Source organism: Hylobates moloch, unplaced genomic scaffold, assembly GCF_009828535.3.
Source record: "Hylobates moloch isolate HMO894 unplaced genomic scaffold, HMol_V3 SCAFFOLD_4, whole genome shotgun sequence".
NCBI classification, from domain to species: Eukaryota; Metazoa; Chordata; class Mammalia; order Primates; family Hylobatidae; genus Hylobates; species Hylobates moloch.
The window spans coordinates 132152438-132169238 of NW_026652279.1; the positions used below are offsets into that span (position 1 = coordinate 132152438).

Sequence of the window (16801 nt, forward strand, 5' to 3'; positions counted from 1 at the left end):
AATGCTATGAAGCACTTCCTATGAGTAAATTGTTAAACTTACAAAAAATATACAAACGAGAAAACTGTAACTTACTAAAAATAACACAATTGGTAAATGTTGAGTCAATAATTTACTATTGTTACATATAAACTTAACAGGCACAATGATTACACACTCTCCCAAACTTTCAAGATGTTGACAATACTAAATTTAAATAATTTTTTTTTGAGATGAAGTTTCGCTCTTGTTGCCCAGGCTGGAGTACAATGGCATAATCTCAGCTCATTGCAACCTCCATCTCCCGGGTTCAAGTGATTCTCCTGTCTCAGCCTCCAGAGTAGCTGGGATTACAGGGGTATGCCACCATGCCTGGCTAATTTTTGTATTTTTAGTAGAGACGGAGTTTCACCATTTTGGCCAGGCTGGTCTCGAACTCATGACCTCAGGTGATCCACCCACCTCGGCCTCCCAAATTACTGAGATTACAGGTGTAAGCCACCACACCCAGCCATAACTTTTTTCTTATAACAGGCATGTGAATTGCTCCTCAATTTGTTTTAGAAAACTAGTGTACTCTTGATACAAAATCAGTGAATGACACTACATAAAAAATAAATTTAAAGCATGAATTTATAAACATAGATACAAAAATCCTATGTAAGTATTAGCAAATAGAATCCAGTATGTATTTTATATGAAATAATATGGCACAACTAATTTTGGTTTATCCATAAATACAACATAGCATATAATTCAAAAATCTATTAGCAAAATTTATTACATTAACAATTTAAATATATATAATCATATCCAGAATATAAAGAAAATATATTTGAAATAATTTAAAATATATTTATAACTCATTAAAATTATGAGTAAAAAGAGTCTTCTTAACCTGGCAGAAGAAATTAACCAACAACAAATTCATACTATATACGTAACAGTAAAAGAAGAAAAATCTGTTAAATCATGTACTGTAAGTCCCAGAAAACTCAGGAAAACAAAGAAAATATATAAAATGTAAAATAATTGGAAAGAATGAAAGAAAACTATAGTAGTTCATAAATAATGGTTGTTTTTATTTAAAATATCAAAGAAAACAGAAAATTAGGAAACTAATGAGAATTCAACAAAATTGGTGAATATAACAATATGCAAAAATACATTTAATTACTTTGCACCAAAAATAAATCTTAAAATATATTTTTCTAAATAAAATGAATATTTAGTCATAGCAGCCAATAATACATGGTACTTAGAAAAATAATCCAAAGAATATACATGTCCTTTATGAAGAATACTATTTACAAAAATTATCAAAAGTCATGAAAGACCTTAATGAATTGAGATTCTATGATGAAATAAAGATGTATCATAGAAGATATCAATTCATTACAATTGAGCTGAAATTCCTGAAAAGTTGATTCTATAATATATACAGAAGATCTATAGGCTAAACATGGCCAATATAATTTTGAAGAATAATAAGAAAGGACATAAAAAGGGAGGGTGTAAGATAATCATGTTACCAGATATGAAGTCTTTTTATGAAACTACATAATTGTAGTGTTACAGGAGAGGGGTCTGGATCCAGACCCCAAGACAGGGTTCTTGGATCTCGTACAAGAAAAAATTCAGGGGAAGTTCACAGTGTAAAGTGAAAGCAAGTTTATTAATAAAGTAAAGGAATAAAGGAATGGCTACTCCATAGAGCAGCCCTGAGGGCTGCTGGTTGCCCATTTTAAGGGGTGGATTATTCGTGAGTCCCCTTTTTATGCCATATACGGTAACTTCCTGACGTTGCCATGGCATTTGTAAACTGTCATGGGGCGGGGGGTGGGGTGGGGGGAGTGCAGCAGTGAGGACGACAAGAGGTCATTCTCATCGCCATTTTGTTTTCGGTGGTTTTTGTCTGGCTTCGTTACTGCAACCAGTTTTATCAGCAAGGTCTTTATAACCTGTATTTTGTGCTGACCTCCTATCTCATCCTGTGACTTGGAATGCCTTAACAACTGTCTGGAATGCAGCCCAGTAGGTTTCAGCCTCATTTTACCCAGTTCCTGTTCGAGATGCAGTTGCTCTGGTTTACACGCCTCTGACAGAAATGTTGAGGAAAAGAGTCAAATTCTGTAAAACATTTGAAGAGATTTATTCTAAGCAAAATAGGAGTGATCATGGCTGGTGACACAGCCCTCAGGAGGTCCTGAGAACATGTGCTCAAGGTAGTTAGGGTACAGCTTGGTTTTATATATTTTAGGGAGGCATCAGACACCAATCAAATACATTAAAGAAATATATTGGTTTGGTTCAGAAAGTCAGGACAACTCAAAGCGGGACTTCCAGGCTATAGGTAAATTTAAAGATTTTCTGGTTGACAATTTGCTGAGTTTATCTGAAGACCTGGGATCAATGGAAAGGAACGTTCAGGTTAAGGTAAAGGATTGTGGAGACCAAGTTTTATTGTGTGGAGGAATCTCTTGGATAGCAGACTTCAGAGAGAGAGCAGGTTGTAAAATACTTCTTATCGGTCCTAAAAGGGTGCCTGGCTTTTAGTTGATTATCTCCTGGATCTGGGAAGGAAGGAAAACAAAGGGGAAAGAGGATTCTCTATAGAATGTGAATTTTTCCCAAAACAGTCTCACAATTTCTTTTTTTTTTTTTGATACGGAGTCTCACTCTGTCGCCCAGGCTGGAGTGCAGTGGCGCGATCTCGGCTCACTACAAGCTCCGCCTCCCAGGTTCGCGCCATTCTCCTGCCTCAGCCTCTCCGAGTAGCTGGGACTACAGGCGCCCGCCACTACGCCCGGCTAATTTTTTTGTATTTTTTTAGTACAGACGGGGTTTCACCGTGGTCTCCATCTCCTGACCTCGTGATCCGCCCGCCTCGGCCTCCCAAAGTGCTGAGATTACAAGCGTTAGCCACCGCGCCCGGCCTCTGCAGGGCAATTTCAAGGTATGGCAAGGAAATATATTTTGGTGCAAAACATTTCGATTTTCTACCTTGTTATGCCAGAATCAAATTGGAGAGTCAGTCACCATATACAAGGTCAAATAAAACCCCTCTTATGAGAATATATGGTTTGTAGGGCATGATTCCCTAGACCCCTTACATAGGAATTAGGGTGAGATAAAAAATCAGAGCTTAGTCCTCAGTAGCAATAGCTTATATTATTGAGGGCTTAGTAAATCCAATGTGCTGTTTTAAGAAACTGTATACATTAACGGATTTGTATTGAAAGTAACCCAAAGATATGAAAAAAATCAGTGCAAAAGTGATGCCCAAGGTTATGCATTAAATAGCAGAACCAGGAATAAATATAGTCAGTTTAGCTCTCACTCCTAACTACTGTGCTACACTTTCTTGTGTCTCTATTAATTCAGTGTGATTTTGGTGTAGACATTGACAAATTGATTGGTAGAATGTAATAGGTACCCCAGAAGCACACCTCCTTATTCATGGTAGGAAGAAATGGTTAACAGCTGGACTGAGATGCATTGTTAAACTAATGAGGGGGATGGTTCCATAAAAGAAAGAAGGAAGATGATCTGATCCAATTTTCTCAGAAACATTCTAATGCAACATTATTAATATTAGCACATGGAAAAGGAAATGCTACTTTCTGTTTTATGTTGCCTTATGAACAGCCAATTTGGAATCTGCGACTCTGGAGGCCATAGAGCCCTAGGAACTGCAACTATTAAAGTATTAACTGATGGTGTTTCATACCTAATACAGCTGTCATGTTTGTCAGTGATGTGACTGCAACTGTTCTGAGAGATCTCATATAATGATCAGGGCCAGAGTACCTCCTGTGTATCAGTAGCTTATGCTACCTGGGCTTCGCAATTGTTGATGCCCTTAAAATTATTTGTGAAGCTCGATGCAGGGTCAACTATATTTCTGTGTCTGTGTGAGTCTGATTTGATTCTTTGATCTGTTTGTCCACATGGAAACTTGGTAAATAAAAGACTTAGTATTAGAGATCAGTGAGAAAATAATGAGCTAGTCAATAATAGTTATTTATGTGAACTAAATAAATTTGGAATCTTGTTTCAACCCATGGGCAAAAATAAATTCCATATGAATTAGAGGACCTAAGTGTGATGTTAATCTTTAAAACTTTTGTGCAAAGAACGGGAGAATATCTTGATGCCCTCAGGATAAGAAGGAATTCTTACACTTGTAATCCCAGCACTTTGGGAGGCCGAGGCGGGCGGATCACGAGGTCAGGAGATTGAGACCACGGTGAAACCCTGTCTCTATTAAAAATACAAAAAATTAGCCAGGCGTGGTGGCTGGCGCCTGTAGTCCCAGCTACTCAGAGAGGCTGAGGCAGGAGAATGGCGTGAACCTGGGAGGCGGAGCTTGCAGTGAGCCGAGATCACGCCACTGCACTCCAGCCTGGGCAACAGAGCAAGACTCCGTCTTAAAAAAAAAAAAAAGAAGGAATTCTTAAACATGATATAAGTACAAACCATAAAAAATATGATAAATCTGACTGCTTTGAAATTAAAAACCTCTTAGTAATAAAATCAGACAAAAATTGAGTTAAAAAAATCAGGGACAAATATTTAAAATGCATAAAAATTAGTTTATCAATTTATGAAGAATTTATGAAGATATTGGTAATCTAAATAATATAAACATTCTAATGGAAAAAGTGAGTAAAGCACATGAATTAGCAATGAAAAGGAGATGAATTAGCAATGAAAAGGAGATGATATTCAAAATAGACAACCACATAAACAAACAAGCATTGCAAAATGATCAGCCTTACAGCAATTAGGAAAATACAAATTGAAACCACAAAAAGTAGTATTTTAAATTAATCAGATTGGTAAAATTTTAAGTCTGACAATACCATGTTGATAAATATGTAAATGGATAGAAAATTGTATGCATTGTTGGTTTGTAGGTGTAAGCTGGTTTTAAAAACAACCTTGGTGAGTAATGTAGAAATAGCTAGTTATAAGGTTTGGCTCTTTGTCCCCACTCAAATCCCATCTCAAATTGTAGTCTCCACATGTTGAGGGAGAGACCTGGTGGGAGGCAATTGGATTATGAAGGTGGTTCCCCCTTACTGTTCTCCTGATAGTGAGGGAGTTCTCATGAGATCTGATGGTTTAAAAGTAGCAATTTCTCCTGCTCACTCTCTCTCTCCTGCCACCTGGTGAAGAAGGTGCATGCTTCTCTGCCTTTTACCATAATTGTAAGTTTCCTGAGGCCTCCCCAGCCATGCAGAGCTGTGAGTCAACTAAATGTCTTTCCTTTGCAAAAATTACCCAGTTTGGGGTAGTATCTTTATAGCAGTGTGAGAATGGACTAATACAGCTAGTAAAGTTTAAAATGTATGTACTCTAGGACTCAGTAATTACTAGTTATAAATACCAGAGAAACCCCGTATACAAAGAGACTTATATAAGATTGTACCCTGGATCACAGCATTAAATATCAAACTGTGGTAACATCCTAAATGTCTATATACAAGAAAATTGATTGATAAATTCTAGTGTACTTATACAATGAAATGTAATATGGCAAATAAAAATAAATGGCTATATACTGACTTTTTTTTTTTTTTTTTTTTAGGAGTCTCACTCTGTCATCCAGTCTGGAGTGCAATGGTGTAATCTCGGCTTACTGCAACATCCACCTCCCAGGTTCAAGCTATTCTGCCTCAGCATCCTAAGTAGCTGGGATTACAGATGCATGCCACCACGCCCAGGTAACTTTTGTATTTTTAGTAGAGATAGGGTTTCACCATGTTGGTCAGGCTGGTCTCGAACTCCTGACCTCATGATCTGCCTGACTCGGCCTCCCAAAGTGCTGGGATTACAGGTGTGACTGTGGCCGGTTGACCATATATTGATTTAATCTCATATTTTTTATAAATTACAGTTTCAGAATGATATACATTATATGTTACTATTATAGAAAGATAATATATTTCGGGGCATATAAATGTTTTGTGAAATTATACAATCTCCATGGAATTTATAAGTGATAATTTTGTAATCAAGGTTATGTCTGAACAGTAAAAGGTTAATAGAATTGAGTGGAGTTTCACAGAAAACTCTCACTTCCCTGATATTTTATGCTTAATTTGCATATGTGGTATTTGGGGGTTTATTTTCTTATTTCCTATGCTTCCTTTATGGCTTAAATGTTTAATAATCAGAATAAAAACACAAGAAAAAGACAGCATTAAACATTTAATTGACACTGAAGCTGCAAAATGATGGGGAGAGAGGCTCTGTTGAAGTACTCTGAAATTTTTATTTGAATGACCAAGAGGTTGTGGGAGTAATGGCCTGGGCACACAAACATTTGTGCCTTCGGGAAAGAATAAAGAATGAATGAGATAAATAATCTTCCCCATATAATAAGGACATAACCACAGAACTTATCTTTCTCTCTAAGATCTGTATTATTTTTAAAGCTTTTTTTGGAGAATTTGAAAACTCAGTCCTGTATTTTAGAGGAAACTCATCACTTAGAATTTGAAATTTGGCAGTTTCCTTGCCAGAAAACACTAGTGGCGGCTCTGTGACTCATTTAGGGTGCATAAGTTCCATAGATTATGTAACACTGATCTGGAACAACATCCTTCTATGCAGGCAGTACTAAAGATGAGTAAAAAGTCCAAATTATGAAACACTTGAGAAAATAAACACCTATTACTGAGAGTCAACATACAACACAGTCATGAAAAAAATCCTGATTAGGTGTTTCAAAAATTATTTCATAGTAATAATGGAAACAGTATGTCAGAAAATTATCCAGATGTCAGAGAAACCAAGAAAATTAAAATATATAGAAAAGATGGTTAAAAAAATAAAACAAGAGAATGCTACATTTAGTTTTGATCCCTGATGTATTCCAAGGATCTAGAACAATGCCTGGCACAAAGTTGGATTTTAATAAATAGTGAATAAATGAATAGAGGAATGAATGATTCAGCTCATAAGTATTTATTTCAAAAGAGATGTCTGTGCTGGAAATAGAAATGTGAATTCATTGGACCATAATGATATTTAAAATGCTATAATATTTATAGCCTGAGTAAAGAACAAAAAACATGCAAAGAAGACTGAAATAAGGAACTGGAAAGAAAACCAAAACTATGCTATTATTATGGATTTCTCTTTCCAGGCAAGAATGACAAATTACATGTGTTGGCTCTTCTATATACTTAGAATATTATTATATTGGATTCGAATTGCAAATATTAATATGAACCTATCTGTTTCTTTTAAAATAGATGTGTATCTTTAATTGTGTCTGCTGCTACAAGGTCTTAAAAGTAATGACTACCTCGTAGTAACAAATACAATCAACATCCAGACTATTGACCCTAAATATTAAGGAACCAGAACTCCTTGACAAGTGGTTGATTTCAGGACTGAGGGAGAAAATATATAAGACCTGTAAATATTTTTCCTCTAAAAAGCATGAAAAATTTCCAAATACCAGCTGATTATGCAAAAACAAACAAATTAACAACAACAACAAAACCCCACAGAATTCAATTTAAAGGGGCTCCCTTTAGCCAAAGAGGGACAATTTGAACATCAAAGGCAGTGATGAATGTAATTGGTCGAAACGCATTCACTAATAAAAGCCAGAAGTTTATAATTATTCTTAAAAGTAGATAGAGAAAGCAAAAAAGACAAATACAATTCATTGATATCATTGAACATAACTTGGGAACTAACACCTGTGTTAAGACATGGCAAATAAAGGAAAACAATTAAATATTCGAGTGATTTTTCTGAATTGTGATTCAGAGTAACCTAATAGCTCTAATTGATGAAGAAAAGATCCCTTTTTTAGAAAAGGGGTGCTGAAACTAGCAAGTCACAATTTTGCAACTTTTAATGAATGATTAATTCAGCCAATGAGCATCAATAGTTACAATCAACAAATGCAAGGTTTATAGATAATTTTACAATAAAAATGCCACTGCTAATTTTATGTGTCAACTTGGCTAGGCCTTTTTCTGGGTGCACTCTAAGGGTGTTTTTAGATGTGATTAACATTTTACTGAATAAAGAAAATTGTCCTCCCTAATATGAGTGGACCTAATCAGTTGAAAGCCTGAATAGAATAAAAAGGCTGACCTTCTTTCGAAAAAGAGGAACGCCTCTTTCCTGAGTGCCCTCCAGCTAGAACATGCTTTTTTTTCTTCCTTTGCACTTGAACTGAATCACTGAGTCCTCCTGGGTTGTGAGCCTGCCAGCATTTACCCCATCAGCTCTCCTGGTTCTCAGGTCTTCAGATTCAGACTGCATGCACACCATTTGCCTCCTTTGGGACCTCAGCTTGCTGACTATAGATCTTGGGCCTTGTCAGCCTTCATAAACACGTGAACCAATTCTTTACTTTTTTGTTTCTCCTTTTCTTTCTATCTTTATATATTTTTTCTCTCTTCATATATAATGTGTGTGTGTGTGTGTGTGTGTGTGTGTAGTTCTCTGAGAAACTCTAATACAAAGGGTATCAGTTTCTCGCTACAAGAACCTTCTGATTAATCATCCTTGGAAGTGTAGTATAATCAGATATTGTGTGCTTTCTGCAACAAGCCAACATGAATCACATAATAATACTTTAGGGTGTTCTTTCTTTAAAAAAAAAGAAAAAGTCAAATATGAATCAACACCAAACCTCTACAATAAGGCTTTTCATTTTATGAAATATGGAAGACAGAGAAGGTAAATAAACCACAAAATAGCATACTTACAAATCCAGAATGTGAGACATTCCACAGGATAACTAACCCATTTTCTACTCCAAGATAATGACCTGAAAAACGAAAGAGGAGAGATACTTCTCTAGAGTAAAAAGAAAATGTCCAGTAGAGACCAGAAAGGAGTGGGAAGGCCACTCTGACTGAAGTAGATTCAGCAAAGATAAGAGTTGCATGTAACAGGGCACCCAGAGAATGCCTTCAAATTTATACCAACTTGGTTCCCTACATGTTAGACCTAAAACCATAAAAACCCTAGAAGAAAACCTAGGCAATACCATTCAGGACATAGGCATGGGCAAGGACTTCATGTCTAAAACACCAAAAGCAATGGCAACAAAAGCCAAAATTGACAAATGGGATCTAATTAAACTACAGAGCTTCTGCACAGCAAAAGAAACTACCATCAGAGTGAACAGGCAACCTACAAAATGGGAGAAAATTTTCACAAACTACTCATCTGACAAAGGGCTAATATCCAGAATCTACAATGAACTCAAACAAATTTACAAGAAAAAACAACCCCATCCAAAAGTGGGTGAAGGATATGAACAGACACTTCTCATAAGAAGATATTTATGCAGCCAAAAAACACGTGCAAAAATGCTCATCATCACTGGCCATCAGAGAAATGCAAATCAAAACCACAATGAGATACCATCTCACACCAGTTAGAATGGCCATCATTAAAAAGTCAAGAAACAACAGGTGCTGGAGAGGATGTGGAGAAATAGGAACACTTTTATACTGTTGGTGGGACTGTAAACTAGTTCAACCATTGTGGAAGTCAGTGTGGCGATTCCTTGAGGATCTAGAACTAGAAATACCATTTGACCCAGCCATCCCATTACTGGGTATATACCCAAAGGATTATAAATCATGCTGCTATAAAGATACATGCACACGTATGTTTACTGTGGCACTATTCACAATAGCAAAGACTTGGAACCAACCCAAATGTCCAACAACGCTAGACTGGATTAAGAAAATGTGGCACATATACACCATGGAATACTATGCAGCCATAAAAAATGATGAGTTCATGTCCTTTGTAGGTACATGGATGAAACTGGAAACCAACATTCTCAGTAAACTATCGCAAGGACAAAAAACCAAACACCGCATGTTCTCACTCATAGGTGGGAATTGAACAATGAGAACACATGGACACAGGAAGGGGAACATCACACTCCGGGGACTGTTTTGGGGTGGGGTGAGGAGGGAAGGATAGCATTAGGAGATATACCTAATGCTAAATGATGAGTTAATGGGTGCAGCACACCAACATGGCACATGTATACATATGTAACAAACCTGCACATTGTGCACATATACCCTAAAACTTAAAGTATAATAATAATAAAATAAAAAAAAAATCACAAACCCAATGTCACCTAATACATTGCCTATGGAAAAGTTTTTGAAACACTTCAGTAAAGTTGGACAAGAAACTGAAGAAAGAGCTTGAAAGGCTTACGTGTTAGGTCAAGATGTTTAGATTTAAAAAATGTTACACATATGAGCCATTTTATTTAATTTTTTCCCTTGAGAACATCAATTTGTAACTGGGGCAATATTGCCCCTGAAAAGGGGAAAGTGGTTATTGCAGGAGAAAAAAAAAATTCCAGATATTGACATGGCTTAGTTGTCTGGTGTAAATACCTGAGGTTCGTCATCTTGTGCTAAGAAAATTTACGACATGGACACACACGAGGAGTTTAGGAGCGAGGTTTAATAGGCAAGTGAAAGAGAAAGCAGAACAGCTCTCTCTCTAGTGAGAGAGATGGGCTTCCAAAAGGAAAGACCAGCTGGTGCTGGATGAACCAGATTTTATAGGCAGGCTTGTGGAGGTGGTGTCTGATGTATGTAGGGCCCAGAGATTGGTTCCATCAGGTATGAAATTCACATAGGGTACCGGGAAGGCTGGCCACCCCACCCTAATCTCATTATGCAAATAAGCTTTCCATTTAACTGGTGCCACCTTGTCTGCTTACTGCTGTACAAGTGGCTGGCAAAGAGAGAAGGGAAGATGAAGCTGCCATTTTGAACATGATTGTCACAACTGCCAGCATCTATACCTGAAGCTCAATTTTACAGGCTTCTCTTTGTCAGAAAATTATTTTGGTCCTGCTTTTTGTTAAAAAGAAAACCTTTACTGAGGACTCCAGTACCCTCCTTATCTGCCTAAGTAATTGCTTAACACCTATATCAATATTATAATGGTTTGTGGCCCTCCAAATGGCTTTAGTGCATACATGGTTATACAGTATTACTGGTGCATTAAAATTCATAAAGGTGGGCTGGGCGTGGTGGCTCATGTAATCCCAGCGCTTTGGGAGGCTGAGGCAGGCGGATCAGGAGGTCAGGAGATCCAGACCATCCTGGCTAACATGGTGAAACCCCGTCTCTACTAAAAAGACAAAAAATTAGCCAGGCGTGGTGGCGGGCACCTGTAGTCCCAGCTACTTTGGAGGCTGAGGCAGGAGAATGGCGTGAACCCAGGAGCCAGAGCTTGCAGTGAGCCGAGATCGCGCCACTGCACTCCAGCCTGGGCAACAGAGCGAGACTCTGTCTCAAAAAAAAAAAAAAAAAATTCTTAAAGGTGAGGATGATTAAAAAAAAAGAATTAAATCTCCTTAGGGTACAATAATGAAAACAAGTTTTAAAAACCTAATCTAGAAAAACTATAAACTTAAATTGACAATTCACATATCTATAAAACATTTTATAAAATTTTAAATGATTAATAAAAGTAGAAGTCTTTATAAAAATTTAGGTCTCTGTCTAAAACCAATTTTCTTTGGACACATATTATCACATATCATGAATCAGAAAATTAAGACATACTGTAAGTTGTAAATAACAATATTTATCTGAGAACAATAAAAATCCATCCCCTACTTTATCTCCTCTAATCTATTTATCCTTGTGCCCCTAAACTTCGCACCTTCATGCCTTAAGCAAATGACTATCAACTCTCAATTTGAAATGTGAAATGAGACAGCCTTCAGTTCTAACTTACATGTTCCTGCTATCGACTAAATGTTTGTTTCCACACCAAATTTATATGTTGAAAACCTAATCTCCAATGTCATGGCATTTGGAGTTGAGGCCTTTGACAAGTAAAGTTGATTTCAATCATGAGAGTGGGACTATCGTGATGAAATTAATGCCCTTATAATACAGACAGGTACATGAAAGCTATCTTTCTTCACTATGTGAGGATACAGAAAGAAGTCTGCTGTCTAAACCTAGGAAGAGGGCCCTGCCCAGATACTGAATATGCCAGCACCTTGATCTCGGATTCTCCAGCTTCCAGAACTGTGAGAAAAGAAAACCTTTGTTGGTTAAGCCACCCAGTCTGTGATATTTTGTTATGGAAGCCTAAACAAATATATGACATTTCCTAATCCAGCGAAAACTGTCACCATTACATTTATTCAGCTGTGCATACCTTGAAGTCAGAAGTTGAGTTCAGAGTTGAAATTTGTAGAAAAGTATGACCTTTTTTGGTTAAGCATGAAAGGGTGTTATAGGCTATGTGGATTTCTTCAGAGCTGTTAAGAGAGAGCAAAAATAAAACTGTGATGAAGACATTCTATGGGCTTTTTTGGTATGCTGTCAAAGAGAAGTGCAAAGGAGAAAGAGATACTAAGTTGGTTAACTGAAGGAATGATAAGTAAATTTAAGCATTTATTTGTTCCAGAGTATTCAACATCTATTCATAGTAGCCAAACCTTGACAAAGGACTTTTTTAGCAGAAAGTTTACATATTTAATTAATTGTTTAACGTAAATAATGCTTTCAGAAAAGACTACTGGGGCATGAAAACATTGACTAAGCAAGTCTTAATGTTTATAGTTGAGTAGACAGAATAAGAGAGTGTAAAATTTCCTGCCAATGACAGCACAATAGGAGAACACAAAAAGTTATAAGAACACAGAGTCAAAAAACATTCTTTCTACTTGGAAATAATAGGAAGATAAATGAGGTAATGGTTAAAATCCAAGCTCAGCCTCAAAATATGAATGGTATAGTTACTGAAAAATAATAAATAATGAGAATGGAAGGCTACAAAGAAGAAACTACAACAGTAATGGCACATTTGAAGAAGGTTCTTTTTACCAAGCAATAGGCTTGCTGCCTGACATGCATAAAAGGCCAATACTATGGTACCAGCTGTTTTTTTTCTTTTTGCAGCTTGCATTATGTTTTATCATTCTAAGTAGATAAAAACTCCAGCTGATCACATACAATAACAGAATTAAGGTAACTCAATTTCTATTTGTTCTTCTTTGCTATAATTATCTATTTCTAGTGGGGTTTTTTATTGATTTGGGGGTAGAAGTGTAATTTTGTTACATTGATATAATGTGTAATGGTGAAGTCTGGAAATTTAGTGTAACCATCATTTGAATACTGTACACTGTACACATTAGGTGATTAATATCTCACCCCTCATTCTCCTCCCACCCTTTCACCTTTCTGAATCTTCAGTGTTTATTATTACATTCTGTATGCCCATATGTACATGGACTTGTGAGAACATGCAGTATTTGACTTTCTGCTTCTGAATGATTTCAATTAAGACAATGACCTCCAGTTTCATCCCTGTTGCTGCCATATATATATCTATATATATAGAGAGAGATATATACACACATATATATACATATATAGAGATATATCTATATATCTCTCTCTATATGTATCTCTATATAGAGAGAGTATATGCATATATACACACACATATATATGTGTATATATATAGAGAGAGAGAAAGCATTTTCTTTATCTAAATATCTATTGATGGACACTTAGGTTGATTACGTGACTTTGCTATTGTGAGTGGTGCTGTGATAAACATACAAGTGCAGGTATCTTTTTGATATGATGATTTCTTTTCCTTTGGGTAGATATGAGTATTAATATTCCTAGATTGAAGGGTAGTTCTATTTCTGGTTCTCTAAGAAATCTTCATACTATTTATCAATAGAGGTTGTACTAATTTATGTTCCCACCAACAATGTATAAGGGTTCCCTTTATTCCACATCCTCACCCTGTTGGTTTTTGACTTTTTAATAATAGCCATTCTGACTGGTATAAGATGCTATCTCATTGTGGTTTCATGTTTTTTTGCCGTTTTTAAGTCTTCTTTTTAAAAATGCCTGTTCATATATTTGTCCACTTTTTATTTGGGCTGTTTTTTGATTGTTGAATTGTTTCAGTTCCTCATAGATTAAGGGTATTAGGCCTTTGTTGGATATATAGTTTGCAAATATTTTCTCCAGATATGCAGGTTGTGTTTTCACACTGTTGGCTATTTGGCTATTTCTTTTTTTTTTTTTTTGAGATGGAGTCTCGCTCTGTCACTCAGGCTGGAGTGCAGTGGTGCAATCTCGGCTCACTGCAAGCTCTGCCTCCCCGGTTCACGCCATTCTGCTGCCTCAGCTTCCCGAGTAGCTGGGACTACAGGCACCTGCCACCACGCCTGGCTAATTTTTTGTCTTTTTAGTAGAGATGGGGTTTCACTGTGTTAGCCAGGATGGTCTCAGTCTCCTGACCTTGTGATCTGCCCACCTCAGCGTCCCAAAGTGTGGGGATAACAGGCATGAGCCACCGCACCCAGCCACTGTTGGCTATTTCTTTAGCTGTGGCACCAGCTTTTGAGAAAAGAAGTTTTCTTGCAAGACTGACCAGCAAGAAGATAGGAAATAACATTCAAATCTGTCTCCTTAAGCTGAGGTTTGGTGGCAGGTTTCCAAGGCAGAGAGTAAGTAACATTCAAATCTGTCTCCTCAAGCTGAGGTTTGGTGGCAGGTTTCCAAGGCAGAGAATAACTTTGAGGGAGACAGGAAAATGCAACGATGTGTGATCTGACTGGGTCATGCAAAGAAGCAATGCCATGTTCTTGGCTTTTAAGTTCATATTGCAAAAAACAGAGCATGCCTTGATTCTTAATTTTGTCCATCAAAGTATGCTTAGTCTGTCCTGCAGACTCTGGCCTGAAGAAAGAAGTACACAGACACAGGTATTTTGCCTGAGAGCGTGGCTAGGGGACTGCATGGTTTAGCATCGCCCATGAGAGTGCAGCCCCAACAAGCTGGAACCATTTGTATTTATTTAGTATAGATTAAATGACAACAGCCTGGAGTAAACACAGTTTGTGGGTGATTAACATTGTCGACCCCCTGAGTAGAGAGCAGTCCTGCAGGTGAATGATCAAAGGTTGGTTTCCATAGACAAAAGTAAACAAATACATCTAGATAAATTCCTTTACATTCCCTTGCTATCTACCCTTTGCCCTTAGTCTCAGGGTAAGATAATTTAGCTGCCTTCAGCTTTTATTCTCTCCTGAAGCTTTGCAAAACCTCCTGGCCTTCCAAGAAGGTTTGCATCTTTCCCTATAACTTTTCTTATAACTTTTCCCACCGCCCTGACTGATCTCCTACGTCTCCCCCTTTCCTGTTTTTTTTTGCATCAGGTTTTGTTGGTTGAAGAGTACAGATGTGTGCAGCAACAGGTTTGTCTGCCATAGTGGTTACTGCTACTATTCCAGCTTTGCACCCTGGAATTAGTAAATAACGTGAGACAAACATGAGTATAATCAATAATATTCTTTTCCAATCAAGGAGTGACATGTAGTGTTACTTGACACCTTAGTCCAATGTGTGCCATTAATGAGGGACCCTACTAGGGGTAAGTCAATCCCTCCTAGCCAAGCAGTTGCATTGTTAGAGGCTGGGAAACGGATGTGAGAGGTCTGCCAAAGTAACAGGGTGGAAGAAAGACAGATCTAGAAGATGGGCCTAATAGACAGTAAGAGGTGCAGGTTGTAGGCAGAGTGAGAGAATAAGAAAAGTTAATACCCTAAGAGAGTTGCAATATACAACAGAAAGCATAGCAAGAAACAAATCATCTGAAGGGAATGGTCTCTGTGTCTGGAAAAGGGTTCACTCAGTCTTTTGAGTAGTCTTCTTTAGCGTAGTATCTGGGGCCTCTTCCAAGGAAGCCACATTATCCAGGGCTATGGGTCCTGCAGGGTCATTTCCTTTATTTCTGTTACCAGGTTGGGTCTTAGCCATGCCATGGTATGGTTTGATGCATTGTCCTGGAATCCAAAGAGGATGTGAGGGGGTGTGAATACAAGCATATCCTATTCCCCATGTTAGCAAATCATTTGGACCACACCATACATTACTATTTATATATTTCCATAAAACTGAAGGTTGTATATCTTGAGTATTTTTAAAAAGTGCTTCTCTATAGCTGATTGAAATTTTTCATCTAAATTTTAAAAATTAAGGGTAAATATGGCTTGTACCAATAGTGTTGCAGGGTCCCTACTCATATTCCCCCTTTTTTGTTTTTTGAGCATATTTTTAAGGGTGGAGTGGACATGTTCTACTATGGCCTGTCCTTAGGGGTTATAAGGGATGCCTGTGGAATGTTGGATGTTCCACGTGTCACAAAATTGTTAAAATTGTGAGCTGATATAAGCCAGACCATTATCAGTTTTAATTTTTATGGGCCGCCCCATAAATGCAAAAGTTAAGAGGAGACATTTGGGCAGACTCTCCAGGAAGAACATGAGTGCTAATTAAGTGGGAATTGGTACCAATGGATCCACATACATATCTTAGTTTTCCAAATTCAAGGACATGTGTAACATCTCTTTGCTATAAGTTATTAGGTTCTAGTCCTCTAAGGTTAACACCTGTTGAAGGAGGGGACGTGCCTGTGAGCTGGCAATCTCAGCACTGTAAAATAATTTGTTTAGATAGTTTTTGGCTGAGTAGAAAGTGTTTAGATAAGTTTCTGCAATTTTGGAGAAATTGATGTGATTGGGTGGCTTGGTCAGGGAGGGACGTCATAACCTGCAGCTCTGCTTGATCATTGCCATAAATCAACGGGCCAGGTAGTGAGCTGTGAGCTCAAATATGTGTGATAAAAATAGGATGTGTACATTGATCCAACAATTGCTGAAGTTGAAGAAAAAGTGCACACAGTGTGTGATCAAGAGTGGACTTAATGAGAACTGTCTCAAGGTTCTGCAATAAATAAACAGAGT

General features: G+C 37.3%; 1 long non-coding RNA gene across 4 annotated transcripts in view; it reads left to right on the forward strand.

The window, feature by feature from the left end:
- Nucleotides 1-1856: 1856 nt before the first annotated feature.
- LOC131383405 (uncharacterized) overlaps nucleotides 1857-16801 on the forward strand; it is a 176856-nt gene continuing 161911 nt past the window's right edge. For 2 of the 4 annotated variants that reach the window (XR_009213403.1, XR_009213402.1), the window contains exons 1-3: nucleotides 1857-2013; nucleotides 5573-5708; nucleotides 12930-12998. This is a non-coding gene — a long non-coding RNA (uncharacterized LOC131383405). The remainder of the gene's footprint in view (nucleotides 2014-5572; nucleotides 5709-12929; nucleotides 12999-16801) is intronic. The other 2 variants (XR_009213405.1, XR_009213404.1) reach the window with 1 other exon arrangement.